We start from the raw sequence: 27120 nt of genomic DNA, 5'->3' as shown, positions 1-27120 counted from the left end.
CACGGGGAGTACGCTTTTATATCGCAGGGGCAAAAGCATCACGCGATATTGTGATTGACCTTCTGTGCGATCGACTGATGAAAGGCCCACAGTCTCCGTGAATTGCGAGATATTATAGTCTATGAGTTATTTTGAGGATAGACTTAGATCGATCAAACTAATATCCAGCAGAGACGTGCACCGGATGCACGTTGAGATGGCTTTCATAAAGCTGCCTCTGTTTTGTCTGAACTCATTTGTCGTGTTCTCCTCTTAGCGACATCTTGCAAGTTATTGGGTATTGTGCGAAGCAGGGCTGAATACTATAGCTTCGGATGACAATGTAGGATCGAGATCAGGCGAGACAACAAAGCATATCAAATACATAAGTCAATGCTCAAGAACTTTCTCCAAACTCCAAAACAGCAAATACAAAATCAGAAGGCATTTGAAACGCTTGTTTTCAAGGGAACGTCGTGCATAGATATGCCATTAGAGTTGGTAGAAACCTACGAACAAACCTGGAATTCAAAACGATAGCGATGTACGGAGTCCCCGTGACGCTATTTGCATATATCCTGTTTCGTACCGTGTTGAAAATTGGCCGGTATTCCGTTGCTTGGAAATTATTTCCTTTTCGGGGTTGGCATCCCTGCTCTGAAGGTCGCATGGGGAACGCTGGCTGGAATTCGTCTGTCAGTTGTTGCGCCGTGGCAGATGTGAGCGGACATAGAGCGCTGAGGAACGGCTAGTGACGTGTGTGTGGGTACACGAACGACAACGCACGGGGTTAATTATGTACTGTAACGTCATGTAAAGTTCCCAAGTAGGTCATAATGTACATATATTATATTAAATAAATGTCACATATATCTAGGTGTATACAATGTAATATAATCTAGAAGTACGGGGACTTCTCCGACACCCTGTAGATTATTACCTACAAAACTAGCTGGAGAAAAACAATGCTCAAGACTATTGACACAATAAAAATGGCAGAATCGTACAATGTAAAAACAATGGTGAAACGACACACACAATGGTTTTAGAAGATACATATAAAGTTTTACATGACTGGTGCTAAAGTATATTGATTATAACTATTTATCTATGTCGCTTTAAAATCAGTGTTTTTATTGGTGTAGGTGTCGTTAAAGCTTGTTGTTTATCAATGTACGAGCAGGGTTAGATACTGTTCGGATCCGGTTTAAACTGTAGGTCCAGTCATGATGAGGCTATCCATAAGGTGTACTTATAAAAAGCTCAACTCTTCTACGAGAACTGCTTCATAGGAATTTGAAATTATGACTAAGCTAAGACCATTTAGAATAGTTAGTTCAAACATCAAACAATAAACAGTTGAAATGCTAAACTCTTTATACCACTCCTAAGGAGCATAAAACATCTGCCAACCCTTTTCGACCAAAATGGGCATCACAGGAAGTCATTTGAGGGAGACCTCGAGTCAGTATTTTTTCTTCAACTGTTGTGCGATGCTTTCGAGGTTTCAAAGTGCACCATGGAATCTTCAAGAAAACCCAGAAGTAGATATAAAAGGACTATTTGAAGAGAATAGTAAAATTGAATTACTTTTCAGGAATTGGGAAGTTGAAGTTGTGGGGATTACAATAAGAAAACAGCGTGGAATCGAGCAAAAGTAGCCATTATTGGTAACCACCAGGTGTCTCTGCTTGTTACATTGGATTAAAACGGTCTTTTCAACGGAAGGTGGAGGCAATTTTGCTTGATCTTTAAGTATAAAAGAACTTTTTCATTGCCTTCTTAAAGTTATCACAGATTGTCTTTACAGTGCGTTATTGCAAAATCTTAGAAAGTACGTACTAGCAGGTAACGCTGGTAAACTTTTACTTTCTCTCTACTTCAGCTTTTTACGAAGTACTTACGAGCTATAAGCACATTTTCATAACGTGCGTCTACTATTCTCTCGTGTTTAGGTACATTTTTTTCACTCTCTGAAAAGAAGGAAAATAACTTTCGTCTCCGATCTTTCCCTGCCAGGCGAGACCGCTGATCCGAAAGGTCGAACTAGCTGATGAATTATGAATGAGGGACGGGCTGCCTCCTCTCCTCTAGAAGCTAGACTTCTGTTCGTCTTTCCTTGGACCTCATGGTGTCACATCTTTCTTGCCGTTCCACAATCCGCTCCCCTTGACGCGAATAGGGAGCAGGGGTCCATTTCCAGAAGGGGTGTTTGTCACGAAAACATGCTGGAAAGGGGAGGTCGACGTTAACACTCGTGTTGCCCTCTGGTGGTGGGACGCCGTAGCGAAATATAAGGAGAGCAGGGACATGACAAATTAGGTTATTACAGGGTGCAGGGTGAGATATATCAGTAGTTTGTCTATGAAGTAATCGGGGTGGAACCTTTCTACGTACACTCAAATGACAACCTTCCTTGCACGAATACACCCTGGACGCATTTCACAGACTAGCGAGGCTCTGGCAACAGTATAATCCTCTGTGTGGCTCATGTTGTGTTGTCCCTGTGTGTTATGTTAATGATTGCCCCTTCACCCGTCTCATCCTAACATTCATCCTCATATTCGCGATTAACCAAAAAATGGCAGAAAGCGAAATCAAATAAACTAAATCAATCAATTCTCTTGTGAGCGCCCATTTGCTTTCGACGTGTAAAACTTTATTTCTCAATCCACCTTTTAATAATACAGGGTGACCCAAAAAAACTACACCCATAGTGGCCCAAATCAAAATGGGGCCGACTTGTGCCTTCGGACTGAGGGTTGTTTCTTAACACTTGCTGTAGGAATTGTCGTGGACACTACCATTAAAACTGTGCTTACTTGATATCTTCATTTTGCTTAGTTTATTTTTGGAGCACCCTATATTAGCCTCATGAAATGAATCACAGAGTGCAAATAAGTGAACACACAATTCCTTTGGAGTTTCGATCATCACTTCGTTCTCTTCCCTTTCCACTCCTCGGCCTAACCAAACCGAAATCATCCCCGCTCCGAGATGCTCATTCGTCATTCTCGCCGAAACGCAGCGAGATGCTATTGGTTATTTCTCCCGACATTTTCGTGCCCATCTATTTCTTTGTCTTTCGCTGGAAGATTGATTCCGACAATGGAGGTTTACGACTCGCGAGTGGAAGGACATAAAAACCGCAACAGGAGGGGAATTGATTTGGACGTGGACGCCATGTTGGAAACGACGCCGAGAGAAGATGAAGCTTTCATAAAAGGCCGTTTGATTACCTCAAGGGCTCCCTCTGCCTTCCGTCACATAGTCGCAATCACCGCGTGGAGTGAGGGTGGGTGGTCGAGTACTGCTTCGAGACGAGATTTCTCCAACCCCAGCAATTGAGATCAAACCCATTCTTGTAAATTGATGGATACGTTTTTGACACCTCGGAAAGAACTACCAAAAAGGCACTCGTTCCATTCTCCACAAAAATAATATTTCTGTTCCTTTCCATTCACATGTGAATTTCGTTCAAAAATACCTGGAATTGTGCTCGCTTATCCGAAACGTAACAGTACATATTCTTAATCAAGTTTAGCAATTTAATATTTACTCTTAGTTCCTTATTAAGGAAAATATGAAGGCTGCAGTGAAAGACATGTCTATTAAAAATAGTTTAATGATAAATTTGAAATCAGTGATTTGTCTTCGATTAGGATCTGTACATAACTCACCCACTCACTCTCTAGCCTTCTTAAACCTGAAGGTTTATGGCTGCAGCATCACAAGCCTTCCATCTGTCCCTATCCTGGGCAAGATCAATCCAATCTTTTCCATCCTTACCGATTTCATTTACGTCCATCTCAACGTTATCTCTCCATCTTCGTCTTAGCCTTCCTACAGGTCTCTTACCATCAGGTTTCCCAACAAGAATTCTGTAAACTCTTCTTTCCTCTCCCATTCGTGCCACATGGCCTGTTCATAAATTGTTTGTTTAACAATTACATCACGAAATCATGAAATTCCAACAATGAAGATATGCGTCTAATTTCTTTTCGCCAGATATTCCGTTCTCCAATAGAATCTTTATTCGGCTGATACCAAAAGGTAAACATAAACCCGAAACTAAATAGTAAGGGTATAACCCTTATGCTAAGTCTGTCCGTACAAGACCGCACCTGAAGCGAACTTCCTTATATTGAATTGATTGACTGAATTGTTGTCCACTTTATGCAGAGAAAAGGCTAATCGGGACCTGACGTACAAATTTAAAGTGGGATCCGAACCACTGTGCAATGTGCTTCAATAAGGTTTCGAACACGGGGCGCCTTGAAAACAAGGCGACGACGTTAACACTACGCCATCGGGGAGACCTTGAAAATCCTTAGAGAATCGTCTCGCAGTTCAGTCTTGAAGCCGTGGACTGGAAGAGAAAGTCTTTCGAATTGCACTTCGACTGCAGCGCCACATACGATCAGTAGATAAAACTAAGAACACATTGTTTTTCCCGTGTTATAAATATGTGTTTTTTACCATAGAAAATGACATAGCATTTGGAAAGTTCTTTTACGTACATTTCTATACAATAGAAGAACTACAGCCATGACTTCCATGTGTTCAAACCATCGAACGAGTATAGTAAATAAGCGTCCAATGTCGCGTACTACATGCTGCAGGCTCGATTGCTCGTTTAATTGGCGTTATGCACTAGATGACGTCACTTCCGACTAACCTGCTTTTTGGACTTTTTGGGCAGTCTAAGATGCAGGTAATCATCCGTTTCCTCCAAGGTATGCGGTTTTAATAAGAAACCATGAAAGATCCTCACTTGGGAGGAGCAAGTAACTCGAAGGACCTCCAAGACGGTATGCAAATTATAAAACTCGGATCATATAAGGCTCTAGTTAAGGAATTAACTTGATTCAATAAGGCGTGGAACGACGCTGCCTTAAGGATATCATCAACCGTTAAAGATTGGATTGGGTCTACCAGGCAGAAGGTTACGGCGAATTAAACCAATCACGTCCTTGGATTTCCATGCATAAGAAAGCAGTCTTTGATATCGTGATTTAATTTTCGTTTGCTCATATTATCCTCCGTTGGTTCCTTTTTGTTATCCTGAATACAATTATCGACGATTCCAACATAGAAGATAGCAGTTCTCTGGAGAGGAAATGATGGATGATTTTCCGCGTGTTTGGCCGGTTCCATGCTGGTTAGTATTCAGAAAATTTAAAATGTATTCATAGAAGACACTCCATAAGGCCATTATTTCGCTAGAGCGCCATTTAATGAGAAGAGAAATTGATTGACATCTTTACAGAGTTGCAGTCAGTTCATTTTAGGGGCTATGTCGATATGAGCAGAATCTAGTCGGTAGGGCGTCTTATTGCCACGCAGGAGACCCGGGTTCGATTCCGGGGTGGGTGATCTAAGGTCGGAATTTTTCCGGTATAAGTGGCTCCGGGGCTCACCCAGACTCAAATCAATGGGTACCTGGGGGAAACACTGGGAGGTAAAGGCGGCCGGAGCGTTGTGCTGATACATCACCTCCAAAAGTGCAGAGCTCGAGAATGTTTGGGGCTCTTTGAGCACTTTACATTTACCTATCCAGATGAACACATTCTCGATCAGATCTCGATTCCCTCTCGATAACGGACCAAGAACGAGATAGATGTCTCTAAAATCGAGACGAGACAGAGACTTTTTGTTTGGAAGTATTCTTTAGTTCAAAGCTTCGGTGACATAATGTAAGGTATGTGAGCGTTACCTTCGTTGATATTGCTTTAATGTGCTGCCAATTAACACATACTAAAGGGGAAAGGAGGCATAGACATTTCAGCGAAAAATCAAGGTTCGACAAGGAATCGAACCTGGGTCTCTTGTATACCGTGCCACTGCTTTCGGAATTCCGGAAACCAGAGTTCGAGTCCTGGACAAGCCTGTACTTTTCCCTGAAACTTCTACATAGTACATAACTGTGTGTACCAAGGAGTAAGGCAATGTGGAAACTGTATGTAAAATAGGTACATCAAATGTACAGAAGAAACCAGGGTTGTTAAGGGTCCAGGAATTTAAAATAAATTCAATTTCGGTCAAGGAGAGAAAATCAGCAAGGGTAAATGGGTTCTGGACCGTAAAGAACCTTTATATCTGTAAACTATTTCAATTCGGTCCAGGAAACTTTTTACCGGATCAATTTAAATACGATCCAGCAATCAATTTTCCAGATTTATTTAAATCCGGTTCAATTTCCGTATTGAAATCAAACAATACGCAACTTGGACTCTAAATTGTGCGAGAGAAAACGTTCCGGTCGTGTTGCAGAACTCAATAGAATCCATTAGAATATGTGGGTTCTTAGACTTTTAAGAACCCTAGAAACAACTTCTTATTTAATTGATTAAAGTTATTCATTTTCCCTTAGTGATTAAACAAGAACAAGTGAAGAATTTACAATTCGAAACGATATTCATAACGAGTCTCGAGAAAGCTTTCTCGTTCATGAGACCGGAGCCAATTCTCGTCTCTTCACAATCGGTTGATATCTTTAAAGAACCAAAACCTTGTGAATCCTAAATTACAATGAAGCTGTCACGGTTGGATTTCTACGTTCTCTTCAAGCAAAAAAATAACAGAGTAGAACTACTGAAATGGCAATATTGCCAATCGGTATATCTGCATAATCTTCAACCACATTGCTAAATGCGTGCACATATTTTCTACGAGAACATTACAAAGGACAATGGTGCAACATGTACAATAAAATTTACGACTGCTTTATTTGTTAATATGAATCTGTCTTTATGTTTAAAATACCCACTCTAACTTTTCAGTTATTGCATTATAACGAATGCCTCATTTATTTAAATAAATGAATTTATTCACTTTTCTCCAAATCCAAGCAAGCACTGTATAAAACGACACCGACATAAACATAAGAAGTTCATCTATCTGTAAGATTTACACACAAATACACGAGAGTGTATTGTTGAATAATAATCGTACTTACCCAATTCCAGAACTTTACAGCTTTAGATCTTGTAAGAATGTCCAATCATCTGAAAAAGAGAATTAAGATATTAACATTTTGGTTAGAACAATTACTAATAAAAATATGTTTATGACATTCTATACATAATTTAGAAACATAAAAAGAAATGTAACTATAAAATAGAAACGGAAAACAGTGACATCTCTTGGAGTTTAAATGCAAATGCAGAATGTCCACCAAGTAAACAATATAAAGACGAATTAGTATATAAATATATTAGCTTATTGAAATGAAGTGTAACTTTAATTAATCTTTGGAGCCTTTATTTTCAATTGCGACTAGTTTCCTGTTGAAATGTGGTGATACCAATCCAACTTACCAATCCTGTCATGTCTGGATCTTGTCGTATATGTCCTCTGCATCAATTGGAAAAAGTCTCCCAAAACAGTCAAGAAGTTTGGTTTACAATGACAGGAGTACAAATTATTCAGTAGACCCTTTGAACCGTTGCTGAACGAATCTCACGAAATACCATTTATCATAATAAGAATTAGAATTTTTGGTTATCCGCTCTTGTTAAGTACATAGTACGTTATTTTTTTAATAAGAGGTTAGAGAATTATACATAAAACTAAGTCTAGCATTCATAAACCAGAAGGTTTATGGCCTCAGCAACACAAGTCTTCCATCTGTCCCTATCCTGGATAAAATGAATCCAATCTTTTCCATTCTTACGGATTTCCTTTAGGTCCATCTCAACGTTATCCCTCCAGATACCAGACCTACAGGTCTCTTACGATCAGGTTTCCCAACAAAAAGTCTGTAAACTCTTCTTTCCTCTCCAATTTGTGCCACATGTCCTACCCACCTAAGTCTTCTTGATTAAATTACTAGGGTAGGTTCCGATAAGAGTACGCGGTCTTGAAAGAGTACGCAGTTCCAATTTCCAAAGTTGGCATCATTGTGGGATGGCAGCTTCTAGACGTTAGCAAGCAGTAGTACGGAAGGCTGTGTATGAACATGAAGGAAGTAGCAAGCGGCTGGCAGGGACTGAGTAATTAGCAGGTAAGTACTTTAATGTAATATTACGCTTGTAGAATATAACGTCTGCCCAATAACGCTAAAACGGGAAGACAATGACCTGTATAGTAAATATCTGTGCACGCCTTGAGAATACATAGGTGTGGATTTCGCATGTCTAGTCTGATTGATTCTGCCATCTGGTGACCAAACATTAAATGTGGCGTTTTCCTCAAAGAGTACGCATTGAACAGTACCCAAAGAATTCGCATGCGTACTCTTGAGGGACAGGGCAGTTTCTACGAAGTAAAATTCCTTGAATCTGTGATATTTTTTAAAAGATGTCTGAGGTCACAATTTCTCAATAATTTTCTGTAAAATTACAAGAATTTACATAGATTGAATCACAAATAAAATGAAAGTACAGTAGCCTATGTGCATAAATTCATACGTAAAAACTTTTTGACAATAGTTATTATTTCATCTACAGGAAAGATGTCAGGTTACAAAAGGAAAACAAACCGTAAATTGGTGGAATTCCAGGAGGAAACCAGTCAGTGCTCAGATATTTCAATTCAGCCTCATGAGGATGATGTTCACTATCAAAGTAACAATGGCAGCAACAGAGAGTCAGAAGTTGACCTACGAGTATCTCCTTCTGAATTGTTCCTCCTGCCCAAAGCCAAGCATGAGTTGAAGCGCAGTAGATGCGGAAAGAAAGCCGAAATAATGACATCATCACCATATCGAGCAACATTGGAGCGTGATCATCCCAAAGTACGAAGCCAAGTGAAGGAGGCAACTGTTGCAAAGGGAAAAAGCGCTTGAAATTTGATGCTGCTGAACCTTCCACATCTACAGACTTTCAAGAAGTTGTCAACTGCCCAGGATGCCACGAAATCTACGGGGAACCAATTACAGAAGACTGGATTCAACGTGGAGGTTGCGATTAATGGTGGCATGAACCTTGCTCTTCATATGAAGGACAGGGTGCCTTTCAGTGTGACATGTGTTAGAGGTTTTATTTCCATCATTTCCACGACACTTTCAAGTGCGTACTTTTAGAGGACGTGTTGCGTACTCTTTAAGGACTAGTCCCCTAAGAGTACTATTTTGCATCCATTTTAAAAGATAATTGTATATCCTGTATTTTGTTTCCATTCATTTTATTTTTAGTTCCATACGAAAGTAAAGATACTACTTAAGAAGTAGGTGCAGTCGCTTTGTGTTCCTGTTTGTTTACGTTCCCGTAATATGACTTTAAACACTAAGGCTTATAGGAACCTACCCTATAATATTTGAAATTATTTGTGTTTCATTGGATTGCAAGCAAGTCAGTATCTCTGGTAAGACATGCATTCAATCGGATTGTACTTATTACCAGGTAACCATAAATTAAGGGTTCTACTGAGTTCCGTTATAGGACCGGAACCTTTTCTCTCGCACAATTTAAATTCGGACCAACTTGCGTATTGATTCATTTCAATACAGAACTTGGACCCTATTTAAACTGATCTGGAAAAAAAGGTTTCTGGACCGCATTGAAAAACTTACAGAAAAAAAGTTATTTACGGTCCAGAATCCATTTACGTTTGGTGATTTTCTCTCCTGGGCCGGAATTGAATTTATTTAAAATTCCTGGACCTTTGACAGGGAAAGGCGCCTTATCTTCCAGTGAACCATCTCCTGCCTCTTCTGCCAAGATTACATTGCCACACTGCACGAGCGCGACCGACGAAGCCTCCTGCCTCACCAACTCCCTCCTTTCTGTCTCTCTTCAACGCTGCAGTACCGCTACTCTGTCTGCACTCCACACGTGCAGACGACAGCGCTCTTTCACAAATTACTCTGATACAGTTTTGTCTTAGTTGTTTCAAAGGAGTCGATGGTGTTATTAGTTTTAGCAACTGAGTCAGTACGTCTTTAACAAGCATGTTATTTTCAAGATAGGCCCTTTCCCTCGATTCTGTTTTAGTTTAAGGGTATATCGGCAAACCCTGTCACGGACACAAGTAGCCTATGTGCTGACGGCCACACAATTTAAAAATCAATCAGATAGGTACAGTCTACAGGATTCTGTTTGGAAACCTGATGGTAAGAGACCTGTAGGAAGGCCAAGACGAAGATGGAGGGATGTCAAGGAAATTGGTAAGGATGGAAAAGTTCGGCTTGATCTTTCCCAGGATAGGGACAGATGGAAGGCTTGTGTTCCTGAATCCATAAACCTTCGGGTTTAAGAAGGCTAGAGAGTTAGTTATAGGTACAGTCAACTGCAATGATATGTAATTAGAAGGTAAATTGTCCATCGCTATTGTTATGATTTTTTGTTCCACATCCTTTGTTGTTTAAGGGAATGTAATTCTGTTAAAATAGGTGCTGACCTATACTAATTGACGTTTGTATTTCAATTCCTTATCACTGCGTGGGAAACAAACTGAATGAAAATGGTGATCAATAATTCGTTTCTTTTGCCCTTGGGTGTGCAATGGGAAACTACTTCAGCATTCCTTCAATAATTAGCTAAAACAACGTGATCTTGCTGCTTCCAGAAACTGCTGACTAAGAAAATTGCCAAAATAACCGTTCCTGCCTTGCCCCCAATGTGCATTTGGCTTATTAGACAATCTGCGCGCCATGCACGGTGTGCAGTCATTATCCTCCGCTATGCACAAAGGGAAACTGTTCAATCACTGATAGGAAATTGAACACCAGATGTCCCATTTGAGGCTGGCAATTGAATTACGCGTAAATTTCACCCGTACTGGGATAATTGGCAGATAACGGAAAATTCAGAGATAATGAAAATGGGGAGAAGTTGATTATGTCGACTGCATCATGTCTATGGCTCTTGAGAATATAATATTTCGTTTTATGTGCTGCAAAATGTGCACGGATGAAGAAGGCCTTGTGGCGCCTCACGATTGGGTTCAGCAGTCTTCAAATGATATCAGATTAACTGTCAATTTCATTGGTTAACCGAATAGTTGCGCAGAGAAAATGAACGCTCAGCTGTACATTCTGTGATGCTTAATGTCAAAACAAAACAGAGGGAAGGGACGTGGATAAATTATGCACGTGCTCTAGAATCTCTACAAGTCTTCAGAGGATAGAATAGAATTTATTATCAAGAATGAGCCTTTACAGCTGTGCATACCATACAAGGAAGAAAAATTTTAGTGCAATTTTCACACCCTTCCTCCTCTCAGTCTACTTCCACATTCACACTGCTTGGGAGTTCACAAACACAGTCTTGCATTTCCATTCTTTCACTACACTTGCACTGTTACCCGACTGCTTCCTAAATTTTCTCAAAATTTATTTATTTAGTGGCTACCTTTCACACATTTTTGCTATCCCCCACTTTGCTCTCTTTGCCCATACATAGTGTAGGAAAGTTCCCAGATTCCTTATTTGCGTCTCCCCCCCTCTCGGCCTCTCCTTCCTAATAACGGTTGTCATTATATTCTCAATGTTATCTTCATTTATTTCCCTGATCATATTTTTGTTTTGCCTCCCCTGTTTATTTGCACTGGAGGAGAATGTGGAATTTTGTCTCGTCTTCAACGCATATCGGACATTCTACGCTCCCGTTGTCCCGTTTTAGTTTAACTTGTGTCCACCCCCAGTCTGAACCAGGAAAATCCTGGCCTTTCTTTTGCCCCACACAAATCCACGTAGTTCCTATCCTGAACAATTCAAATCCAACAATTTCTACAAGTCTTCAGCTGTTCATATCCTGAGTAAGTGAACACATTTGTTTAGCAAGTGAGATTAAAAAAATCTCCATCAGTCTTCAGCTGTTATGAGTGAAATTCAGTACAAACTCAATATTCCTTAATTTATTTTCATGTTGAGTAACCTGGACCTCTCCAATGGCGTAGTGATAACGTCGTTCCATTGTAATGAAGAGGTGCCTGCTTCGATACACAGTGGATGAACATAAGAGTTTCGCATCCCACTTTAAAATGTAGATCCAGTCTAGATTAGCTTATCAGCACACTAGGTAGACTTTAAAGAAAAAATCAAAATCCAAAAGGTGAAATCCAACGCATCTAAAGAAGTCTTCAATTTGCTTTTATCTTGAACAAAATTAAATTTAATGCATCGTCCTGCTTGTTATTTGTTCTTATTCAGGAGAACTGACATTTCAAAGCATAACCATAAGTTTTTTGGTCCTTGTCCTGGGGAATGTTTCTCAAAGCAGCAACTCAACTGTTCTATTTATTCTAAAATGAATTAATATAATATCAATGATGAAGTAAAAGCATCGTTTAACCGCTAAGGGCTCCACAGTTTCTAAAAACACTTAAACACTTATCAAATTGTAATTAATTAGTGTACACGAGCCTGGAGCCATAGCTAGGTAGTTTTTTCTTAATTACTCAATTCTAAGAATGATTTACCATTCTGTGTTAGTTTGTCCCCTGAGGAAGAGTTCATTTTTCCCAATCATATTACTACGTGCTTTCTAATTTTCTCTCCAGAAAGAGATGAAGAGACAAAGGGAAAGAGAAAGACAGAAATACAGGAGATAAGAAAGCAAAGAAATATATAATTACTCTTTCTCTAGTTTCGGCTTTTCTCCTTCCTCATTCTCTCGACATACACACACACAACGAGAGAGAGAGAGAGAGAGAGAGAGAGAGAGAGAGAGAGAGGGAATACGAGGAAGGCAAGAGATTCTTACTCTCCCATTGTATCTTCCTATCCTTCTCTCTCTATGTCTTTCCAACACTATCTTTCTTTCTCTTTCCCCTCCCCCTCTCTATCTCCCCTTTTCTTTCCTTCTCTCTTTATTTCTTTCCTATCCTCTCTTTCTTTCCTTCTCTCTATTTCTTCCCTACCCCCTCTTTCCTTTACTTTGTCTCTTTCTTCCCTCCTCTTCCTTCCTTTCCTTCTCTCTCTCTCTCTCTCTCTCTCTCTCTCTCTCTATTTCTTAATTTCTTTCATTCTCTCTCTTTCTCTCTATTCTTCCCTATCAGGGCCTCCCGATGGCGTAGTGGTAGCGTCGTTGCCTTGTAATTAAGGGTTCCCGGGTTCGATACCCGGTGGAGGCACATAGTGGTTCGGATCCCACTTTAAACTGTAGGTCCAGTCCCCACTGTGCATAAAGTGGACTTAAAACATTAAATCAATCAATCTATTATTCCCTACCCTCTCTCTCCTTCCTTCTCTTTTTCTCTTTCTTTTCTCATCTCCCTTCCTTGTCTTCTCTCTATCTTTCTCTATTTCTTCCCTCCCCTCCCCCTATTTCTTCCCTCCTCTCTCTCTCACGTTTTCATTCCTTCTCTCTATATTTCTTCCCTCCTCCCTCTCTCTCTCTGTTTCCTTCGTACTCTTTCTATTCTTCCCCTCTATTTTTTCTATTCTTCTCTACCTCTCTCTCACACACACACTCTTTCTCTCTCGCCCTGTCCCCTCTCTATCTTTCTTTCTTCATATTTACGATTTATTCTTAGTCTGTATATATTAATCTGTTTCTTGCAAATAATGTAGCTGTAGCGCTTTAAGCTACATATATTGTATAGCGAAACTACAGCTCAGCTACAAATTTTATAGCTGACTACAGTGGCGCCGCTACAAGTAGGTAGCTACTTCCTACCACTACAAGTAGACGGTTATTATTCATCCACGTGGGGATTCTATGCAAACAGAACCTTGACGAAATTGTTCCATTTGCAGATGGAGAAACTTCCTTAATAAAATAAGATCAATATGACTGATCTCTCATCTTCGAGCAGAAGGTGGTGTAAACAAAATTAGCCCTAACTCGGAATCCAATCCATGCTTCTGTATACAACGTGGGGTTGAGATAACAGGGTTTCTCCAACAAACCAAGTTTCGGAACTTTGCGGATTCCTGCGGTGGCTAATAAGCTATCATGAAACCAGAAGAGAGACGTGCTGGCAGCTCCCTTAAGTCATCTTCCCATGGACCACTGATCCAGCGGCTTTAATAACAGAGCGATGAGATAACCGAAGAATCACGGTGGTGATCTCATTATGGGTTCTGGTGCATACATTTGGTTCGGTAATGTTTTCCTTTTTGTCTTATCTATTGAAGGAGGAACAAAACTTGGTCTTTCGTCCCTGGTGCCTCGCTGTAGGTTCTTGTTTGGAGGGAAGCAGCACTAAAAAAAATATTTGTACCTAGACTTTGATCCCAACTTCACAAACATTTTGACTAAGAGGTTAAAATATTTGTGTTAATCTATCGTATCTCTCATATGCTATTGTGCTGCACACACAATTAATATTATATTAACTCAAAGACGTGGATTTTGTACAATTTTATATTAAATCTTCGTTAAAGTATCAACGCGCTCTGGTTCGAGTCTCCTTGAGGAAGGGTAACAACTTTTCTCCTGACATTTTGGCCTCTGTATGGGACCTGTGACCACCCACCATCGTGAGGAAATTGGGGAGGTACGAATGAGTATCGTAACCCGATCACGGAAACCTACAACAACGACTGAGGGCTCGTCGTGCTGACCACACGTCACCCCGTAACCGGTTTGGATAATGTCCACCTTAATATGACCCATATTTTTATGTGACGTCACAACTTTCAAATATGTCACTGATATATTATATTTTTATGAAAGGACATGCAAATGTTGTGTTATTATATGTATTATTGCACCTTGTTTGTAATGTATAACTTTTGTTTAATGTTTATTGTATTTGATGCTCTATTATGAGTAGTTTAATGTATCTTCATGTTTGCGAGAGTGCACTATGTGAATTTGTATTTCTAAACATGTGTAGATGTCAGTTTCGTTGATAGTAACCTTTTGTAGGTAGTGAGTGATTCATCTGTACTTGAATCTGTGTTTTCGAAAATAGTATAAAAGCGAGGATATCGCGTAAGAAATATCACACTTTCGCCACGGATCCACGAAGCTTTTAAATTTAAAAGGAACTCCTCGGCGGTGTGCATACATCTTGGTATGGTAGTTCGTTGCGCAAGCTAGGCCTATGCGACCATACATACACCGATAGCCATGCATTGATGCTATGCACAATACTGCAATCATTCTACGTTAAATAATAAAGCTAGCCTAAGGATTAATTTGAAAAAAAGGCTAAAGAGCAAATATTGGCTCAGTTATTATTGCATATCTCTTGGTGTGGTAGTTCGGGGAGCAAGCTAGGTCTATGTGATCATAGGCTTGCCGATAGCCACGCATTGAGTTTATGCGTTTTTAGTTGAGTCAATTCATCGACAAAGCGAAATCCTCACCTTCGTCTCAAGTATAATTGTATTATAATTGCAATAAATAAAGAATAAAACCTTTCAGTTTATACATACTGCAGTAATGTGGTTTTATTTCTCTGTGCTGTGAATATTGTCTTTGCCTAACACTATCCCTGTACCTGAGAGGAGTCTGTGTACTTCACCGAGTCTCATCGTTCACCGCTGAGTATTATTAAGTTATTATTAATAGCATAATAATACAACGCGTCTATTCTTAGAACGTATCAACCTCGGCAGGTGGGAGTGAGGTTGGCAGTCAGTATGTACGTAGGCCCTTACGGGACGTTGTGCCACGGGGTACTTTTGAACATATCAACGATTGTTTTATTTCTTTTTTCTGCCACGTTTTTGCTAATCGCAAAGTTGAAGATGAGTGACGATATGATGGAATTGATGAAGAGACATAAAGAACACCCGCGCCTAGCCTGGGATTCGAACTCGGGACCTCGTAGCGCGCACTGTGTAATGTGCCTCTACCGGGAATCAAACACGGGACACCTTGATTACAAGGCGAAAGAGCTGTAACACCACATGATGGGTGCGACGTGTGCATAATGGAACAAACGTCCAGGGATCCAAACTTACACCCTCTGCCTTACGAAAACCAATTTACTAGAAAATTTGGCTCTGCAACACCATGATTCCATATATACTAAAACTGAAAGGAGTAGAACTGCAGTGATAAGCCATCTAAAGAGACGGTGAAAAATGTTGTCCGGATGATGAAATTTGTGAACAGTTGAGAGAAATAAATTTTGGAAAGTCATCTAAGGAGAGACGTATCGAAAACATACGTTGCTGAAATTGATATAGGAAACGTGATCAGAAAGAAGGAGGTTGTAAATTGATCGCACCGACAGAAGGGAGTTATTGTGCAGATTTTGACATGAAAACGTTTAGAAATGAATGTGTGACAAAGGGGATAAAGTAGGAAACATTAGATGCAGGCAAATCAGAATGGTTTAAACGTGTTGGTAATATTGAGAAGGCGTGAATTCATAGAGAACATTACAAGAAAGGTTAGAATGACAAGAGAGGTTGGAATGAAAATAAATAGGGAGGGGTCAAAGCAGTTCGATGAATCGTTAAGAGTATTACATTGTATTCAAAAGCGAAATGTCATGTAAGCTACATCGCATTGAAGTAGAGGAAACGTCTCTGTAAATTAAAATTGTTTTAAATATTTGCAGGGAGGAATCTATATCTATAATAGTTCAAACAAAATATATAATTAAAATAATTCTGTAGTTTATAATTTTAATATTCACTAACGCTATAATATTCCTTATTTCAAAGATTTTTTTGAATTTGTTTTTAAACTTTGTCATATTTTCTGTTTTTATACCATCAGGCAGGTTTTTGAATATTTTAACTGCCATCTGTTCGGGTAATTCTTGAAATAATGTTAGCCTGGTGAAGTGTGGCTTTAGCAGCTGTTTGTTTCGGGTGTTATATGTATTGAGCTTCGTGAAGTAATATTTTTTCGCACATAATGACATTTTATATATGTACAATGAAGGTGGAGTTAACATCTTGCATTTCCTAAACAACGATTTGCATAATTCCCTAGTCTTTATTCCTGCTAATTTCTTAATGGCTTGCTTTGGTTTTATAAATAACTGCCTCTTTTCCTTTCTGTCCAAATATTGATTAATTTGGTATATTTTACTTCCCATTTCTGCTGCTTTGGCTAATCGCGACGATGAGGATGGTTGATGAAATGCAGTGGCGGCGATTAGGGGAGCGTGGGATAGGGGGCAGTTGCCCCCCCACCCATTTTTGCCACTTTTGCTCCCGCACTATGTTAAACCTTATCTAACAAGGGGAAGTAAACTGTCCTTGCCCCCTCCAGTTTTGGCATCTTGCCCCCCCAGTTTTGGAACCCAATCTCCGCCACTGATGATATGATGAAATTGATGAAGGGACACTCACAAAGAACACCCATGCCCAAGTCGGGATTCGAACCCGGGATTCTTGTCTTCGTAGAGCGCTTCGTAGGTCGGCGCTAGTATCTAAATATCCGTAGATTTTTGTAATACGATATGAGTAACTAATTCCAAAAAAGCTAATAACTGAAATAATTAAATGTGAAATGCGCATTTCAAGCCACTTACGGCTAATTCCATTACGTCAGAACACGCCTTAAACAAACACGTCTTAATGGCAACAGTGACAAAATAACAGCAGCAGCGTAGTCTTTATCTTTTGAAGGCTCCACAGCTTACGGCTCGAAGTTGGTTCCACGTGGCACTTTCCCACCAGAAATGGAAAGAGACAAGAGAAGAAAAGAAGAAAGTGTGTTTTTTTTTCACACAGATATCCTTTCTCGTGTCGGGGACAGAAGTTGTCAACAACCTCAGCTATGAAACTCCTTTGCTGGTAACAAACAACCGGAGAGGAAAAGTTTGGAAATAAGGAAGAGGGGACTCGTAACGGAGTTTTGTCGTAAAATAAATAATGTATGGCAAGTTCCAGACTGCTGACGTGGATTTTACAATCGGCAACACCGTTCGCAACAGGTAGTTCGGACAAAACATGCTCTCAGAAAGCAATGTTTTAGCCACAGATTTAGTACAAAAAGATGTCAAGAGATGGCGTTGACCTTCTTGATCAATTAAATACTGAGGTAACACGTATCGACGACTATCGTAACAGATTTGATGATGATAAAATTATTTTTATTGTCGCTGCTGATAATCTATCGGACTATTATTGGCACAGATTACTCTACCTTTATCCTATGACAAAGTTTTGACACATTCTTACAATTATTTTAGTTCATTGGACTTTATTATATGCTAATAGCATTATGAATGATTAGCATATAATAATAACATCATTATGATCAATTGGATTGAGATTTTGAGCGGTTGAGGAGGGAGCAGTGCAAATGTCGAAGCCAATCGAAAATGGAAAACGTCCAGCAATGGGCATGCTAGAAAGAACGAAAGATAGACTGACTGGAATAAAGTCATCGATCAACAGGTTAAGATGATTGAAGAATCAACAAGCCAGGGCAAGAAAAGGAACTACCCAGAGCACTCATCAGACAATTACGTATAACCGAAGAGACCCATAAGGAAAGCCACCAACAAAACACAGAAGATACCGGTAGAAACGACTAACACTTTGTGTCGCCCCAGTCGACTGCAGCTTTTTCAAGCACTTACCTTTGCATCTGTGTAAGATTAATCTATGTTCAACTCCGTTTTCTTTAAAATATGTTATATTTCTTTCTTTAAAATACGTTATTGTTAATATAATATATGTCAAGGGTTTTTAAACTGAATTCTTACTGCAAAATAATTTAAAACATTTTGGTACTATGTAAAAATACAAGAAAATTGTAAAAACGTTGTAAAGATGCTGTAACTATGAATGTATAAATATAAACAAATCTAGGAAAAATGTAAACAAATTTTCTGTGTAAAAGGGCGATAGCTTTGTAAGCCTTTGGGACTCTCTCCTGGTTGCTGAAAGGCTGGTGATTCAGGGGACAGTTGGGGAAATTACTTGCCGCGCTCTTCGGGGCGGCTTTGGGGTACGGATATTTCTAAACACAACTCTCAAAACATGTTCTTCTGCATCACCAAAAGACCAGGGTTTTTAAACTGCGGTATAACTAATAGGTTTGGGCCTACAAGTTATATCGGGTGAATTGTCTGTTTAAAAGTTTTTGTATATAGTCAGAAGCTCAAATAAATCTCTAAGTAAGATATATTAATGATCTTTCATTCCAAACCCATATAGGTAAAATAACAAAAGAAGTCTTACACCACAGCTCACATAGGGGCTTGGTTCTACTAACCCTCAGGTGCCCTTGAGAAGTCCGATAATAAGGACGCATAATCGAACTTGCAAAAAGAGCAAGACAAAACCTTGAAAAACATAGACAGAAATTATCAATCATATTGGAATTCATGATGGATAGATACCTCTAAACCCAACAGCCAAATGAACAGTCAGTAAGTCATTCCGAACGATGTTTGGCAAGTTGCTATTCATATTTGGAACATCCTGTGAAAGTGTGAAAAGAAGTCTCGAAAATTAGCTTGTACGTACAGAACATACATCAGTTATTTGCAGAATAGTAGTAACGGAAAAGATGAGAAGGTTAGGAATGTAATAGTAGCTTCAGCCTAAGTGGATAAGAGTCGTGGGAATATATAATGAACGGGACATATATTCCATATTACGTGCAATTCGATTTTGCGTACAATGCCTGGGCGAATATACATTTCATCCGTAGAAACTTACATGTACAGTCACCGGCAATGAAAATAGGACACTTAGATCCTGAAATACTTGCTTCCTTGCAAGGCGTTATAGCCCAGGGGCATATGTCAATATTTCTATAGTCCGTGGGTTTTTGAATGAAGGGAAGATATGACTACCGGTAATACATTGCTAGTGTGGTACACAATCATGTACTACCAGGTGTTTTACCCGTAATTTTGGCAGAAGGCCTGTGTGACGTCATAAATTCAAGATGGCTACCGCTTCATGCACTAACTAAGAAAATCCATTATAACTGCTTTAATAGTGGTTTCGGAATTTTTTGTATAGATACATGTTTTGTTCAGAATTCAAAAAGGAACAAAATTGATTCTTACAGTTTTTTTACATGTGGCACTGTTATAGAGATATATATCCAGTGAAACTATTTCGTGATCTTATAAAGGGAAAATTACTGCCTGTGATATTTTGTCCAAGATGGCTGCCTCTGCGGACATTAACAGGCAAAAACGACCATATCTCCTTAACTCCTTTAGGAGTAATGTTGACCATTTGTAAGTTTGTTGGGTTTTTACACGAAGGGAAGACATGTGTATGGAGGGTGCTTTCAATTGGAGGCATGCAATCATATATTACAATGTTTCAGAAACCATACATGACAGAGGCAACCATCTTGGATGTATGATGTTACACAGGTAATAAATACACCACAATAGTAGTCATCAACAAAATATCACAGGCAGTAATTTTTCCCCTTTATGTGCCAGAATATCAAGTAAAGTGTAAAATATGCATAGAATCCGTGCAGAAAAGGTCACGAAACAGTTTCACTGGATATATCTCCATAACAGTGCGGCATAAGAAAATAAACTGTAAGAATAAATTTTATTCCTTTTTCAATTCTGAACAAAACATGTATGTATAAAAAAATTCCTAAACCACTATTAAATGAATTATGTTGGATTTTCTTAGTTAGTGCATGAAGCGGTAGCCATCTTGGATTTATGACGTGTCACACGCCCTCTGCCACAATTGCGGGTAAAACACCTGGTAGTACATGATTGTGTACCACACTAGCAACGTATTACAGGCAGTCATATATGCCCTTCATTCAAAAACCCACGGGATTACATATGCCTGTGGACTATTATGTGTGTTGACTATTTCTATGGCGATCAGTGGATTTTAATAGCGAATTTTCACTGACAACTTCTACCATGTCCGTAGAGTTAGGCAACACACATAATGTCTTGCAGGGAAGCGAGCATTTCAGGATCTAGGTGTCCCATTTTCATTGCCGGTGACTGTACATACTATATCAGCGGTTTTAAAACTTTTAGCTGTCGTGGCTCCCCTCCGCTAGAAAAATCTCCTCGCGTCTCCCTGTGACCATGAAAGATAACACAAAATGTGTTGATTTAGCCTACTGTTGGTACACATATAAGTAAGGAAAATAGAATGTGTGTAATTGATGAAGGTGGCTTACAATTTTTATAAGCTGGTGTAAATTCATTCAGCGATAAAAAACAAGCACAAGGCAATGTTGGATTTCCTCATTTAATTGTAGTTCTATTGCTTCTAACAAGATGCTCAATGTACACTCCTGTCCAGCTGTTCACACAGTAGTACATTCTTCAACTACAATAAAGGGGGAACCCCCGAATGTTACCAAACCTCCACCCGTATGCATTCGAGGGCATACGCTTTGTCCCAGTGCCTCTGTGAATAAACTGGGACGTCTTTTGCTCGAATTACGGTTCCCCCGTTATTGTTTTGCTCTACCACTTTATTAAATTTCCCATTACAATATTTGAAAGTATACAAGAAAATAACATTACGACATACATGAAATTATTACATAAAATAGTGTATGGACACAGTATTACAGTACACAATTATTTCTTCGTGAGATGGAGATTCTGTATGAAAGTGTTTGCAGTTTATTGTAGTTTGGTATGGCTGTAAGTACCGGATTCTGTGGTACCAGAATCTAAGAAATTGAGGATTTGTATGGCTCGAGTGCTCTATTTAATATAATTGGTTTTTAAAGGTATGATTAGGCTCCTGGACCAGCCACCGAGAGAGGGTGAGTTGATGGTTGAAGACCATTTTAGTTTGTATTGTTTCGTCGTTTGCTCCACCCCAGAGGCTAGGTGTTCCGCCCTCGGTGTCCCGTCCCGTTTCCTTTAGGAGGAAGTGGACAAGGTATAGAGCACTCGAGTTCCATCACTATAGTGGAGTATTGCAATTTGTAGTGAGAAAGAAAAAAAACAACAAAAAAAACAGAAGTTGTAGATAAAATAAAAGAAAAGATCGTCGCCATGTTGTGTATGTGTAGGCCGAAATGTGTGCACTTCAGCTAATTCATGGCGACGTGTATGATTACAATCAGATAACTAGTAAATGTAAAGTAAAATAACTTTTAATAAAATATTAATGAAAATAACAATGATAATACAAAAATAAGATACTATATTATTATGAGTATTAATAATGAATACAATGGTTTATGAAGCTCCGGATTTCCGGTGCTATGTTCTTACTGGCGTACCAGTACGTGTATCTACAGAGGGGTTTTATTTGATAATTTTATGAATTTGAGTTGTGTTGTTTTGAGGCTGTCTCCCTCAGAAGGTAGTCCTTGTGTATTTCTCCTTGCATTCACATGAGACGAAATCTTCTTCTTTCGGCTGCTTCACTTCTGCCTGTAGATGTCACGAAGAATTTCCTTCTGGGGGCATTTACTGGTGCGTCCTCCTTATCGCTCTTCTCCCCGGGAACTACTGTGGGTGATCTCTACGCGTCGAGAGAGCATTTTGGGACCTCGTCACCCTTCTATCTTGAGGCTGGCTGGGAGTAATGAGAGGTGTAGTAGGTCGAGTCTGCAGCTCTGAGTTGAACCGTTTCATTTCCTCCAAGGAAACTGCGTTTGTCAAGCATTTCAATTTGTCTATTTGTTGCTGACAGAGAAGGATTTTGATATTCGTCGTTGGTAGTTCCTTCCTCAGATTCTTGATGTAGTCTCCAGCTGCCGGGCAGAAGAAGACCTTATGTTCTGGAGTATCCTCTGTCTCTCCGCATGTGGCGCATACTGTTGTTTGCCTGCTGCCAATTCGGTGCAAGTGAACTCCATAAGGACCATGGCCTGTCAGCAGGTGAATAAGTCCTCTTATGGGGAGATCACCAGTAGGAATTTTGGCTCTTATGTTCGGGATGAATACATATGTTCTTCTCCCGTTTTTCGCTCTTTCCCATTCTCGTTGCCAGTCCGTGGTTATTTTGTCGTGAATTTCTTGGAGTGTCGGGTGGAAGGTCCCTATAGTTCTTATTATGTCTCTTTCATTGCCCTTCTTGAAGTGGTATTTAGTGGCTCTCCATCTCGCTTCCAGGTCCATTGGCAGGTGTCCTGTGACAGCCAGAAGCGCCTCAGTCGATGTTGTACCAAAGGCACCTGTCGTTCTTAAAAGTATCCTTCGTTGTGAGCCTCTTAGTGTCCTTAAATTTTTTTGGTTGTTTAGGCCATCTACCCACGTTGAAGCCGCATATGTTACTATTTGTGCATATATGGATTTAATGTAAGATTGTATAATGCTAGGATGTAGATTAAAATTCTGGGAGGCCAACCTTGTCAGTTTATTCATGGCTAGCTCCCCTTTACTTGTAATAGATTGTATATGAGCTCCAAATTTTAGCCCCTCTTCCAATGTTACTCCCAGATATTCTACTGCATTTGCTCGCTGTATAGATTTTCCTGATATTCTGATTGTTGGATTTCTACTTCTGCTGAGGCGACCTTTGACGATCAGATACTTTGTTTTAGCAGCCGATATCTCAAGTTTAGCATTACGGCACCACCCGTTTAGTTCACTTAGAGCGTTATTTGCTTTTCTCTCCAACTGAGCTCTCGTGTTTCCCGAACAAATGAAGGCAACATCGTCTGCATAGGCTATGACTCTATCGACATTATTGTTCCTTCCTAATAGTCTCAAACAGGGCTCGAGGTTTATATTCCACAAATGTGGTCCCAACACTGATCCTTGTGGGCATCCTTTTGTTGACATTTTGGACACAGTTTCGCCATTTAAATTTAATTTAACTTTCCTGTCTTTGAAATAGCTCTCCAGGATTTGGATTATGGTCACGGGACAATTCATTTTGTATAGTGTGGAGAAAAGGTGCGGCCACCATAAGTTGTCGAACGCTCCACTGATGTCGGCAAAAATAATTATGATATATTTTCCATCTATTTCCCTTGTTGCTTTTGTTAGTGCATTTACGGCATCCTCGGTGGAGCGACCCTTCGTGAAGCCGTACTGATTTCCAGTGTTACCAATCATTTTGAGGAAGTCCTGAAGTCTTCTATTTATAAGCTTTTCCAGTAGTTTACCAATACTATTTAACAGACAGATAGGTCTATAGGTTTTTAATGCCAGCTCATCTTGTTTTCCCTCCTTTTTAATTACTATCAATCTCCCTTCCTTCCATGGGGTAGGGAATTGTTTCTCAATTAGGCACAAGTTGAAGAGTGACGTAATGAATTGAAGCGTCTTAGGGAGAGACATTTTTAATATCTCAGCCGGAATGCCATCAGGCCCTGGAGCTTTGCCATTTCTTACTGTAGACAGTTCGCTCAACACTTCTTCAGGTGTAAAAGGAAGAATTGGGTTATTATTTGGGTACCTTCCCATCTCGCTTCTAATTATGGCATTAACCTCGTTGTCCGTGTCTTCATCATCATCTGGCAATAGTCCATACAGCAATGCTATGGCAGTTTCCTTTAAGTCCATGGTTATGGACCCATCAGGTTTCCTGAGAGTAGTAATTCCTGAATCCTGTTTAATTTTATTTGTTGCAATTCTGTACGGTATTCCCCATTTGTCCTTATTGAGATTTTTATTTACAAATTTTTGCCAATTTTTCTTCCTAAAATCCTTGAGCTCCTCTGCGTACCTAGCCTTGGCCCTGCGGTAGTCATCGAGTAGGATCGCTCTAGTGTTTGGAATATTTGATTTTTGATATGCCTTCCTACATCTTCGCATGTTTGCTCTTAATTTTGTGAGTTTTTCTGTCCATGGTCTCTTTTGTATTGCCATACCTCTCATTGGGGTGGATGTTTGTATTGCAGTTTGGAGTTCTTTAGTAAGTATCTCTGCCCATTCATCCAGACTATGCTCAGGTCCAGGATAATCCGGCAACACAATACTATCGAGGAGGGTTTCCATGTTTGTTTTCTTCCAGTTGTACGAAAGATTTTGCCCTGTTGGAGCATTTGGGATGTTTGGAATAGCATCCAGTCTTATATTAAAATGTATGGCATTATGATCACTGGTAGTGATCATGTCCAGTACCTGCCATCCTTCTATTAATGGACACATACTTCTATTTGATAGTGTTAGGTCGATGTTGCTGGATGCTCCAGCTCTACCTCTAAAAGTTGGCGGATTGTCTGGTTGATTTTCTATATTTAGGTTAGTTTCAGCAATGAGATCCATCATCTTCTCTCCATTGGCATCGATTACCCTACCAAACCATAGGGGGGAGGAAGAGTTGCTATCTAGTGTGATCAAAATTTTCCTGTTAGGGTAGGCTTCATAGGCTCTTCTTATACAGGCGATGTACTTGTCAATATTGTGACTGTATTGACAGTAACAGTTAATTATTATAAAGTTTATTGTTTCATAGCAAATTTCCACACAATTGACATGGGAGTCTGATAATTGAGCAATTTTTAAGATTTTAATTTTCTTGTTCAGTGAGATTATTGCTGCTTTTGCGTTTAAAGATGGGTTGTATATTGCTGTGGCACTAAGTGGTGCATGAATTATTTTACCATTTCGAGTGTAGGGTTCTTGCAACATTAGTAAATCCACATTGTTTCTTCTGGCATAGATGAAAATTTCCTCTGTGGCCAGCTCAGCCCCATTTAAGTTCACCTGTAGGCAGCCTATTTTATTTTCCTTCAATGCCTTAATATCGAAGTCCACGATGGCCATGGTTTACTGGTGTCCTGAACAACTCTTCCATATCCCCTGGCAAAGTCCTTGTATACCTCATCAAGGTCCAATTTTAGATCTCTACGCTGTAGTGCCTGTTCTAGTAAATCCTGCAGTTCATCTGGATCCACGGGGATATTGCTGCATCTCAGGAGCATTTTATCCACTATCGCCGGGAAAGGAAAGGTGATGAAGTTTCCGTTTTCATGTTTCATTCTGACCAGTAGGCGCAGCGCCGCAACGAGGTTGTCCCTTTCTTCTAGTCGGCTTAACCTTAGGTTCAATTCAAAGTTTTGGTAAATGGCTTCATGGTTTATATCAGTGTTATGTAGATCTGGAGTGTCAGGTTTGGGGGATGTCATTAGTGTAGGTGCCGTGAAGTTTGGGTACTTATTTTGGTAATGGTACGGTGGTGCTTCCGGATTGAGGTTGCTGGACGTGGTAGGTTGAGCCCGGCAGTTTGAAGGAGCAATTCTTTGGGGTTGGTTGTTTGAGGTGCAGGAGTCCTCCGTTTGGTATGCAGGGCTGTCCGGGGGTGTGGGAATTGTAATAAGGGGTGGGTGTGTGGCTATAGTCGGAGATATGTCCGTAAGGAAGGACATAGGAGTAGCAATTGGTGATGGGTTTAATGATTCTGTTTCTGAAAATGAGGAAGTCTCCAAGAGAGTGGGTACTGGCGACAAATCAGATTGTGAGATGAATAAGGATTGAACAGACTCAGAGGGTGATGTGTGAAATGATTGAGTTAAAATGGGAGATTGAGGGGGTGAGTTGTATACATATTGGCTGGGCTCTGGGGTTGAAAGACTCAAATAGGGAGGAGAAGGTAGAAAGTATTGGGGGTAGAATATCGAGCAGGGGTTTAGGCCTGGAATATAATTACTAAGAAGGGGTTGATAATGTATATAAACCTGGTTAGGTTGGGATACAGTGTTGAAGGAGTAGTTATTTAGGGGTGGTGTGGAGGAGAGTTGATGCAGTTTGTTGTGGTTTAAGTCATTTAAATGTTGGGCTAAGTCTATGGTAAAAGTAGTTTCAAGAGTGTATTTTAATTCTTGTTGTTTTCTCAGTGCGTAGGCCGCCGCTCGTCCCGAATTTCGTCGTCGACGGCTAGGAGTATTTCTATTTTTTCTTTTTCTTTTAACTTCACTATTCATAGTTGGTCTTTTCAATCAATCTCTGTTGGAAAAACTTTAATGTAGGGCACTCTTTCGGATTTTCGTGGCAATTTCTCTTCCTTCTCTTGCAAGGTATGCAAATTTCAACTGATTTGTCTATTCTGCATTCCTCCCTTACGTGATCCTCCAATCCACATCTGATACAGCATTTGTTACCCTTGCAGTGTTTCGCGACGTGTCCATAGTCTCTACACAGCAAGCAGAAAGGGACTACCAGAAAGTCCCTCATTGACAATGAGAGGTAGGCCAAATGGATCTTTTCCATCTTCAATATGGTTCTTCTTAGAGCAGGGTCCACCTCATAGACTCTGTGGCATGTGGCATTCTTCAACTATGCCGCTTTATGCGAACAGGAGTACAAAGAAGAAAAGAAACAATCACCAATGCTTTCTTTCATTTTTAATCTATCTCTTACGAAGCAGCAACTTCCTTTCGATGTTGTCTGATAATTACAGGAATCCCTTGTACCTTGCAGAGATAAATTCAGTACATTCAATTTATGGCAAATATCGCAGGC

At 39.8% G+C, this 27120-nt stretch overlaps 1 protein-coding gene across 2 annotated transcripts in view; it reads right to left on the bottom strand.

Annotated features, from left to right (window-relative positions):
• The window catches only part of Oct-TyrR (Octopamine-Tyramine receptor), a 554641-nt gene that overhangs the window by 206106 nt on the left and 321415 nt on the right, over positions 1-27120 (bottom strand). For both annotated transcript variants that reach the window (XM_083134320.1, XM_083134304.1), the window contains exon 2: positions 6938-6986. The gene's annotated coding sequence lies outside the window, so the exon portion shown is untranslated. The remainder of the gene's footprint in view (positions 1-6937; positions 6987-27120) is intronic.

Source organism: Lepisma saccharinum, chromosome 1, assembly GCF_977018435.1.
Source record: "Lepisma saccharinum chromosome 1, izLepSacc3.1, whole genome shotgun sequence".
NCBI lineage: Eukaryota > Metazoa > Arthropoda > Insecta > Zygentoma > Lepismatidae > Lepisma > Lepisma saccharinum.
The sequence above is the reverse complement of the archived record's forward strand: the minus strand, read 5'-3'. Positions and strand labels throughout refer to the sequence as shown.